This window comes from Chrysochloris asiatica, unplaced genomic scaffold (genome assembly GCF_000296735.1).
Source record: "Chrysochloris asiatica unplaced genomic scaffold, ChrAsi1.0 scaffold00014, whole genome shotgun sequence".
Taxonomy (NCBI): Eukaryota; Metazoa; Chordata; class Mammalia; order Afrosoricida; family Chrysochloridae; genus Chrysochloris; species Chrysochloris asiatica.
The window spans coordinates 5417454-5427919 of record NW_006408532.1 but is presented as its reverse complement, the minus strand read 5'-3'; the positions used below and the strand labels follow the sequence as shown (position 1 = coordinate 5427919).

The following is a 10466-nucleotide window of genomic DNA, read 5'->3' as shown; positions in this document are numbered from 1 at the left end:
TGAAACTACCTGATAAGGAACTCAGGAGAATATATTAAAGTGTATCCAAATGCTCCACAGAGGGGTAGAGAATAATAAGAAAGAAGTCAGGAAAGTGCTACATGAATAATCAAATAAGATAGAAATAGCATTGGAAATAATTCAAAACCTGCAAAAAGAGGTCCAAATGATTAATAATAAAATATCAGAAATGGACAATACACTGAAAGGGCAAAGGAGTAGAACTGAAGAGCTAGAAACCAGAATCAGTGAACTTGACAAATCTCTCAAGGAACAACCCTGTTTCCTCAGTATCCTGAGTTGACAGGGATGAGAAATTTAGGCACTGGCTATCAAAAATGGGAGTGGAGGGCTATAAAGGCATGAAGTAGCTGGTTTACAAGTTTTCACATTAAAAAAAAATTTTAAGCATCTAAAAAACCCTCAAACAATAAGTTAACCCACTTACTGCCAGCAAGCTGATTCCAACTCACAGTGACCCTATAGGACAGAGTAGAACTGCTCCCAAGTGTTTTCAAGACAGCCTCATTCTTTTTCCACAGAGAAGCTGCTGAACCATCAACCTTATGGTTAGCAGTCCATGCTTAACCCACTGTGCCATAGGGCTCCTTAACAATAATTGAAGGGGAACATTAACTTGTGTGTTCACGATTTACAAGCACTATGGTAAGTAAGGCCTATACTGCATCATCCTTTTCTCTTGTGTAAAAAACCACCGGGAGGTCAGTACTACCACTGGAGTCCTTTAGCACTGTGGGTTAATGTGTACAATTGGGAGAGCAGTCATTAGTACCTGGAACTACGAGGCTCACAAAGGAAGGGCTATTTGAGCTGGGAAGCCCTTCTCAAATCACTCAGAAAGAAAAAACTGTTCCCTGTTTCAGTGACCCCTTGGATAGTTCACCTCCCACCATCGGGCCCACACTGTAATTAGTGAGTTGGGTGCCTGTCTCCCTGCACAGTATGTGAACATAAAGGACAGGGACGTAATGCCTAATCTTCCTTAACTGCCAGTAAATATCTGCTGATGAAGAATAAAAAGAGTATATCTTAGATAACTAACAACATAGCTATCAATTTTTAGGCACCTACTGCTGCCAGCATTTTATATGCACGATCTCATTTTCTCTGCACAAAAACCCCAAAAGACCGACACTATTATCATCATCCATTTTACAGATAAGAAAACTGAAACACAGAAAGAGCAGGTAAATTTTTCCAAGCTAGACAGTCACTAAGTGACAGAAATGGACTTTGAATCATGGACTGTGTAGAAAAAAAGAATTCTCAATCACTTTAACATTTTCTTCATCCATTTTACAGATAAGGAAACGCAGACACAGAAAGAACAGGTAAATTGTTCCAAGTTATACAGTCAGTAAGGGACAGAACTGGACAGTCAGTAAGGGACAGAACTGGACTTTGAACCATGGGCTAGAAGAAAAATGAGTTCTCAATTACTTTTCCTTTCTCTTTCTGTCCTCTGCCTTGTGTCCAGATATGTGGACTGCCTTTTAACCTACTACTGACTAGGACCAAAGCCACTTCTTTCCTGGAAGAGAACAAGGGATGTCTCTTGTTAGTCTTCTAAATGACTAGTACTGAGTAAATATCATGGGGACAGTGGACACAAAACTGTGTTTACAGTAATCAGTCTAAAACATTTGCTATGGTATTGAAACTGTATATACAAATATAGAACAATACATAAGTATATCAAATGAAGAAGCAAGGAGTATGTATAGACTGTGGTATAAAAGAAAGAGTATATAACAAATAAGAAACTGGATAATAGTGGTTGCCTCTAGAGAGAGATACTGGGAATTGGCAGCTTGAGATAAAAAGGACACTTAGTTTACAATTTATCCTCCTTTGAACTATTTGCCTTTGCTAAAAAGTGTGATATTTTACTTCTTAAAAAAGTAAGTAACTTTCAGCAAGATGAAGGACAACACAAACACACTATACAGATCCTCCATAACAAAAAATACAAAAGACAAAATAAAACAGATACAGATGAAAATTCTGGCATCCTGAACTTCATAGAAAGGTGGAGGGAGTGCTTGCTGGGAAGAAAGGCCAAGCAAGGACAGTGAGAGAGGGAGTCAGACTGGTGGAGGATGGCAGGCTAGACACAGTTTGACCATCTTTGAGCAGCTCTGGCAACTGAGGGAGGCCTGGCAGAGCAGATTAGCAAGGGTGACAGAAAAGGTGGAATTTCTCTGTTTCTCTCACAATCCCCGATGACCAGAGTGTAGCCAGCTCCCACCATCATCCACCCCCATTGCAGACCCTTCTCTCTTAAGAATTCAGACCCATGTGGTTGGAAGCCACAAAAATGTGAGGTGGGAGTCAGCTGCACCACTTTGGAGTTCCACTATGGTGCCTGGATTCAGGTGGGTTCAGCTCCAGACCTACAAACCCCACAGAGCCACCAGACCAGCATTTAATCAGTCCCCCTGTTCCCGCTTTCCTGTGGTCCTAATAGACACTGAAATCAGTTCCATCAAGGAACCCCATGAACTACTTCCAAGTGCCTTGAACATATATAACACCGAGGCCAAGTCAAACTCCATCTACAGCCAGGAACTCGATTGTCCCATCTCTTCCACAATCACCTCATGAGCTCCTTGAATCGCAGAAACTTCTCCCCTCTGGGCTCAACAACTGCACTATTTGTTTTTACAAATACAATTCCACAATGCCCCAGAAGCAACAGATAATTTTAGCTGACACTAAGAAACAAGAGAATGACTCAAACAAATGACCAAGATGCATAGCCAGAAAATGTTGCTGAGGAAGAAAAGGCAATGGGACTAACTGAAAAAGACTTCAAAAGAATGATAACTAGGTACCTTCAAAGAACTGACCGAATGATTGAGGAAAGCAAGACGAATACAAGAAAACTTTCTAATAATTCAGAAAAACACTACAAGAATAAACAGACAAAATAAGTGCAAATTTTGAAACAATCCTAAATCTAAGATTAGAAATCCAGAAGATGAATACTAAGATCTCAGAAATGGACAATACATTGAAAGGGCAAAGGAACAGAAGCAAAGCAATAGAATCCTGAATTAGTGAGTTTGAAGATAAACTCTCAATACTAGTTTGCTAGAAGAATAAACAGAAAAAAAAGAATGAAAAAAATTCAAAGAAAGACTAAGAATTATGTGGGATACCATGAAGAAGAACAATTTAGGCATGATCAGAATTCCAGAGCAGAAAGAGACAAACACAGAGAAAACTGTCAAAGAAAACTTCCCTAACATCATAAAAGATGAGAAGGTAAGCACACAAGTAGCTGAAGGAATCCCAAACAGGACAGATTCCCAAAGAAATTCACCAAGACATATCATAATCAAACTTTCTAAAATCAAAGACAAGGAAAAAATCCTGAGAGCACTTCAAGAAAAATGAAAAATTACCTACAAAGGAGAACCAATAAGACTAAATTCTGATCATGCAGGCAAGAAGGCAATGGGATGACAGATACAAAATTCTAAAAGAAAAAAAAATGCCAACTTAGAATCATATACTCAACAAAGATATCCCTCAAATAGACAACAAAATTAGGACATTTCCTGATAATATCAGATATTAAATGAATTTGTAATGACCAGACCAACTTTACAAAAAAAGTGTTAAAGGATGGTCTTTGAACTAAAAACCAATAACAGCAGACAATAAGCTGAAATTATCATACATGACAATACCCAGAAATAAATCCAGATTTGGACGTATTTAAAGTAAAACAAACCTACATGACAGAAAATAAGGAATCAGAGATATCAATAAATAATGAAGTCTACTACAAAGCAAAAAAGGAGCTCTGGTAGCATAGTGGTTACGAATTGGGCTGCTAACCTCAAGGTTGTTGTTGTTGTTGTTAAGTGCCGTCAAGTCGGTTAGCAGTTCGAAACTACCAGCTGTTCCACGGGAGAAAGATGAGGCTTTCTGCTCCCATAAAGATTTACAGCTTTGGAAACCCTGTACCGGGTCGCTATGAGTCAGAACCAACTCCACCACAAAGCAAAAACAGGGAAGAGTGTAGATACAGAAATTCCAAATGGCAAGGAAGTCAAGTATGTTGTTGTTGTTGTCAGGTGCCATCGAGTCTGAACCGACTCATAGCGACCCCATGCACAGCAGAACGAAACAATGTTCGATCCTGGGCCAACCTCACTACCGCTGCCACACCTGAGTCCATCAATGATGCCACCTGGCTGATCCATCTCATTGGGGGTCTTCCTCTTTTTCTCTGACCCTCCACCCCACCCAGCATGACATCCTTCTCCAGCGATTGTTTCCTCCGGACAATATGTCCAAAGTAGGAGAGACGAAGTTTAGCCATCCTGGCCTCCAAGGAGCACTCTGGCTGCACTTCTTCCAAAACAGATTTATTGGTTCTTTTGGCAGTCCATGGCACTTTCAGTATTCTCCTCCAACACCACAACTCAAAGGCATCAATTCTTCTACGATCTTCCTTATTCACTGTCCAGCTTTCGCATCCATATGAGGCTATTGAAAACACAATGGCCTGGGTCAGGCGCACCCTAGTCCTCAAGCTGACATCTCTGCTCTTCAACACTTTAAAAAGTTCCTGTGCAGCAGATTTGCCCAGTGCAATACGTCGTCTGATCTCTTGACTGCTACTTCCGCGAGTAAGTCAAGTATATTTCAAGATAAAACAGACTGTTTTAAGTAGAGAAAAAAAATAATAAATTACAGGGTAACCTCAAAGAAAAATAATACACCTGCCCATCAAAATTTTTTTAAAAAAAGGAAAATCAGAAAGATTTAGTAAACATTAACACAACAGAAATGAAAATTAAAAGAATACCCACAAATAAAATGAGATCAGCATAGACAATTATGTGGAACAAAGAATACAGCAGCACCACAAAAAACACATAGAAAAATGATACCAATCTACTCATGTTGTTGTTGTTGTTGTTAAGTGCCGTCGAGTCGATTCCGACCCATAGCGACCCTGTACAGGGTTTCCGAGGATGTAAATCTTTACGGGAGTAGAAAGCCTCATCTTTCTCCCGCGGAGTGGCTGGTAGTTTCGAACCGCTGACCTTAAGGTTCGCAGCCCGATTCGTAACCACTACGCTTCTATTGATAATTACACTGAATGTAAATGGATTAAATGTACCAATCAAGAGACATAAAGAGCAGAATGGATAAGAAAACAAGATCCTTCAATATGCTGTCTACAAGAGACACATCAAGAAGATGGAGACAGCCTACATATCCATCAACAGACGAATGATTAAACAAACTTTGGTACATATACACAATAGAATACTACAAAATGTTTACGAATAATGATGAATCTGTGAAATACCTCACATGTATGAACATGGAGGACAGTATGCTGAGTGAAATTAGTCAATCACAAAAGGACAAACATTGTATGAGACTCAGTTTGCAAAGTCAGTTTCAACTGTAAGGTCGGTGCTTCAAGCTCACCAGCTGCCCCTCGGAAACTCTATACAGAGTTGCTATGGATAGGAACCGACTCAACGACACATTAACAACAACAATGCTGTAAAAATTTAAATAAGGTTTTCCTGATAAAGGAAACAATCTATTATGGTTACAGGAGGCAGGGGGCAGGGAAAATTACTCATGGACTAGAGAGTACACACATGTTAACATGAGTGACAGGGCAGGCAATATACAATAAGAGGAAGGTCAGCAGAGGAAGATGAAGATAGTGGGAGACACAGGGAGGAATGCAATAGTTAAAATGAATAGAGGTAAATGCTGTTAACTGTTGGTACATGGAGGGGATTGCAACCATGTAATGAAGCAAAGTATATGCTTTATTGAATATGCAACTGATGATCTGCTCTGCAAACCTTCACTCAATTCACAATAAAAAGTTGAAAAAAAAGAAAGCCAAAATACTATTGAAAGAAACCACTGATTTCCAGGCTTTTCCCAGATTCTCATATACATATAATTACAGTGGTGAGTCAAAAATTATTCGCACTCCAGTTATATTAAAACGCCCATCCATGTCCATGGTTGATGACACCATTGAACCATTGAACGTGCACTTGAAATTATTCTGTCAAGTGACAGTGGATTATGTGGCAAATCATTTGCAAATCAGCTACAGTTCTCCCTATGAAATAATGCATGACAGATTTGGATTTCAAAAAGTTTGTGCAAGATGGGTACCAAAACAACTCACGGAAGGACATAAATAGAAGTATTTGGACATCTGCAAACCAAATGTGCACTGGTACTCAATGGAAAGTAAAAGTTTCTTTTCAAAAAATCATCATTACTAACAAGACATGGATTCATCACTGTAAGCCTGAAAGTAAACAGCAGAGTATGGAATGGAAACATCCCTAGAAAAAGTTCAAGAGTCAACCATCATCTGGAAAATCGATGCTTACAGTTTTCTGGGATTCTCAAGGGCCAGTCTTGGAACACTATCAGGAAAAAGATTCAACAATCAACAGTGCTCATTACAGTGAGATATTCACTGAAGAGCTGAAGCCTAAATTTTAGATTAAACAAACACAGAGGCTGCTATCCAAGGGTGCTGTGTACATCGGCGCACCTCTGCCCACATTGGTGACACTGTGCAAAAACTTCATTTTGAGGTGCTAAATCAGCTTCCCTATAGACCTGATCTTGCTTTATCAGACATTCACCTGTTTAGTCCCAAAAATAGCCCTTTGAGTGCAAAGATTCACCCCTGATGAAGAAGTGAAGACAACAGTGCATTTATGGTTCCCAGGTCAGCCTAAACTATTTTTTTAATAAAGAAATACAAAACCTTGTTGACAGGTATACAAAGTATATTGAAAATCAAGGACACTATGTGGAAAAATGATGTATTTGTCTTTCTAAAAGTTTACTGAAATAATTCTACAGCCATAGTGTGGATAATTTTTGACTATGCCTCGTATGACCATGGAAAAAAGTATGCTTATAAACAAAAATTAGATAAATTTAATTTGTCATGAGGTCAGTCTGTAAGACAATTTTTGTCTTTCACATTGAGGCTCAAGTTCACTATGCTACTGCAGTGTTTTTGTGCAATAAATAAAGTGCATTTTGAAGATAGAGCTACAACATAAATATATATATAAAGAGAAAGAGAATGCATAAACACAAAAGTTAACAAAGAGGGGCAATTCGCCAGTTTGCCTCATCTTTTTCCTAGTAAAAGTTCTTTATCTAGCCCTTCAACAAATATTTAATGTGCATCTACTTCTAGCCAGACAAAGTGCTAAACAGATATTTTTAAAAGAAGAACTAAACAACAGGTCATTTATTTCCTCTCTCCTGCTTTTCAGGAAAATATGATAGCATATTAATCACAATGCTAGAGCTAGGATACTTGATGATGATGATGATCGGCCCCTGCTCATTCAGCTGAGATAACTGAGGTCTGCAGAGAAAGGGATTTGTTCAAGATTGCACAAGAAGTAAAGGCCTGAGAGATCTCCAGTCCTGTTCTCCTCACATATCCCATACTGTTAGGAGTAGCTCAGGTTGAAAAACAAGCAGACAGTCAGGGAAGGGTACAAAAGAACCTTAACATTGAAGTATCAGGTGCTTTCACGCAACTTGTCTCATTTATTCTTCATCACAACCTCAGAAGGTGGACATGATCACTCCTGTTTTACAAATGAGGAAACCAAAGCTCTAAGAAGCTAAGAAACTGATGCTGGTTCCCACAGCCAGAGGGATTGCATGAGTCCTCAAACATGGACCTTTCTGATTTCCAAGCCCTCCAAATACGCTAAAAAGAAAAAGCAACCTTAAAAGGTCGATCTCAGAGAGCCTCGAATGCAATATTTTCCATTAAAGAAGTTTCTCTCTGGAGTCTGAATGTTGTCACTCCAATAGTAACAAACAAAAAAGCCATAATCCATCACACATTCTAGCTCTTGCTTGCCACTGAAAGTTTGGGCCTTCCTTTCTCCCACTCTTTCTTCTTACCAGGCAACCCAGATGGGAGGAATTGCCATCCAGATTGATCAAACTGCTAGTTAGCAGAAGAACTGGGCACCAAAAGGTTACACATAGGGATCCAGGGCACTCTTCTAAATAGGAGGAGGCCCAATCATCTTCATTTCTTCTCTTCACCCAATGGGAACCTAGTGATACACCAGCATTCCTTCTTTTTGTTGTCTTCATTCGGAATGTGGTAAAATTGGGGCTGCTCATACTTTAACTGGGGAGGGAAGGGAACTGACTGCACAGTGCTCAAGGCTAAACTTCATGCTCCAGCTCACAGTTCTCATTGGGGATGAGGTCTAAAGGTCACCAATTACATGTTCTTCTGCTTGCCATTTGCCTTTGCTTCCTATGTGTACAGGAGCACATTCCGAAGCTGCTCAGAGAGTAGTTAAAGCTCCACAACAGGGCTGGGTCTTCTTGGAATCCCTGCGAAAAACTTCACACAAACTCTACCCAGAAAGTGTTCTAGTCTCACCTCTTAACTAGTAGTCACCTCCCCTTTAGATTCTCCAACACTTGAATCCAACCTAATTATGGGCCCAAGAGGCCAATTTGCTCAGTTAGCACTGTTTTATTTCAAGCATCTTAACATTATTTCCCCCCTTTTCCCCATTCCAACCATGTCCCAATCCCTGTATCCCAGAGCCCTGTTGTTCCAAGGTTGTGCATACATGTTATTTACCTCTGTCCCAATTAGCCCATGCAAACCTGCCTAAATGTTATCTCATCTGCTTTGTTCTTCCATTCTCCTCCCCCTTCTTGTGTATTGCCCTCCTCCCCAGCACCCAAACTATCCTGTGTCTATTCCCTGCCCTGAGTTAGCACTGTTTTATCCAATTCTCACAAGGCTCCTGGGAGGCACAACAGCATAGTTAACCATCATGCTCATTTTGCAAACAAGCAAACAAAACTCAGAGAGATTACAGACTCCCCCAGGTACCACAGAGTTGAAAAGTCCCAGATACTGATTCCTGCTGTGCCCTCTCGCCAGCCTGCCATTTCAGTCTTTTTGAAAACTGGTGCTAAGATTTGCAGCAGCATCTGCTACTAATTCAGGAACCCTCCAAGCTTCACACTAGCTACTCTTTAAGTACACACATACCTCAACAGTTGATAAACCAATGAAAGCCGACCACCACACACAATGGCCATCTAGGCCTACCCGTACAACAGCAACAGTAAAGCCCCTGAGGTATGAAACACAGTGCGCCCCACATAGGGCACGGCGTGGCGGTGGGAAGGCAGCCTATTAGACAGTGCAGCTGAAATTCAAGTCGGACTCAATAAAGGTACAGGCCTCGACGCCCCTTCTAGTCCAGCAGCAACCCTGGAAGCCACGAGAATCCTCAGAAAATCCAATGCTCCTACTCCCGCCCAAGTCCCCCTGGGCAGCAGACGGGTCGACCTTCTCCAGTGACCACTTTCCCTCCACCTGCTCCTCACCTGTGGCCCAGCTTCCGGACCTGCTACCACTCTGGGCCCCGCCCTCGGCCCCTGCAGGTCTCCTAGCCCCGCCTGCAGCACCTGTGGTTTCCGCGGGCCCTGTCTCTCCAGTCACTTTGACCTCATCTCGCAGCCCCCTCCCATTGGCAAACCGGCCATCCCTCCTGGCCCCGCCCCCCGCCCCTGTAACACTCTCGGCCCCGCCCAACTGACTCCTCCAGCCCCGCCCCCCGCACCTGCGGCCTTTCTTCATCGCCACCCCTACACCCGCAGTTCCTCAAACCCGCTGGACCCAGCAAACCTGGAGACCCCTACCCACCCCTGCCGTCCACAACTCGCACCCCTCCGGCCACACCTCTAGCACCGAGGCCCCTCTCCGGACCCAGCTGCCCCCTTCGGGTCCCGCCCCCCGCACCTGCAGTTCCCTCCGGCCCGGCCCTCAGGGCCCCGCCCCGCCCCGCCCCGTGGGCCGCTGCTCACCGCTCGCTCTAGCCACCGCAGTCTCGGCCGGTCACCTTGACGCGGGCCGCAGTGGTTGCCACCGCCTCCTCATGGCCCTAGGAGCGGCGCAGGCGGCAGAGGCGCCTTCGCTCGGAGGCCGGGGCCGGGCCGAGCCGGGCCGGGGCCGGGCCGGGCGCAGCTGGAGCGCGGGCCGACGTGGGAGCCGAGCCGGTGCCCAGCCGCAGAAGAAACCGTCCGCTCTTGGGCCTGAGCGGCGGTCTGTACAACCAATCGGCGCGCTCCGTCAGACCAGGCCCCCCCCAACCACAGCGTCGCAGAGGCGGAGACACGCAAATTGATCCGCTGTTCGCGCCAGTGCGCAGCCGCTGCAGCCTCTGATGCTCCCGGGCCTTGGCCTTCGCTTTAGCGAGTAGATGGCACTCACCCTGCAAGGATGCTCTGCTGCCCTCAAACCTGCCTTAGCATCCCGTCACGCCCATCGCCTTCCTAGAATTAGCAGTGCACGTGGTTCCCCATACATCCCTCCAGGCTTCATTCGATTTCGTCTTTAAATCCCTCCCTAG

At 43.3% G+C, this 10466-nt stretch overlaps 1 protein-coding gene across 2 annotated transcripts in view; it reads right to left on the bottom strand.

Moving 5' to 3' along the window:
• Positions 1-10159, bottom strand: part of RALGPS1 (Ral GEF with PH domain and SH3 binding motif 1) — a 522711-nt gene extending 512552 nt beyond the window's left edge. The window contains exon 1 of one of the 2 annotated variants that reach the window (XM_006834782.1): positions 9912-10159. The gene's annotated coding sequence lies outside the window, so the exon portion shown is untranslated. The remainder of the gene's footprint in view (positions 1-9911) is intronic. The other variant, XM_006834781.1, reaches the window with a different exon arrangement.
• Between the last annotated feature and the right edge of the window lie 307 nt (positions 10160-10466).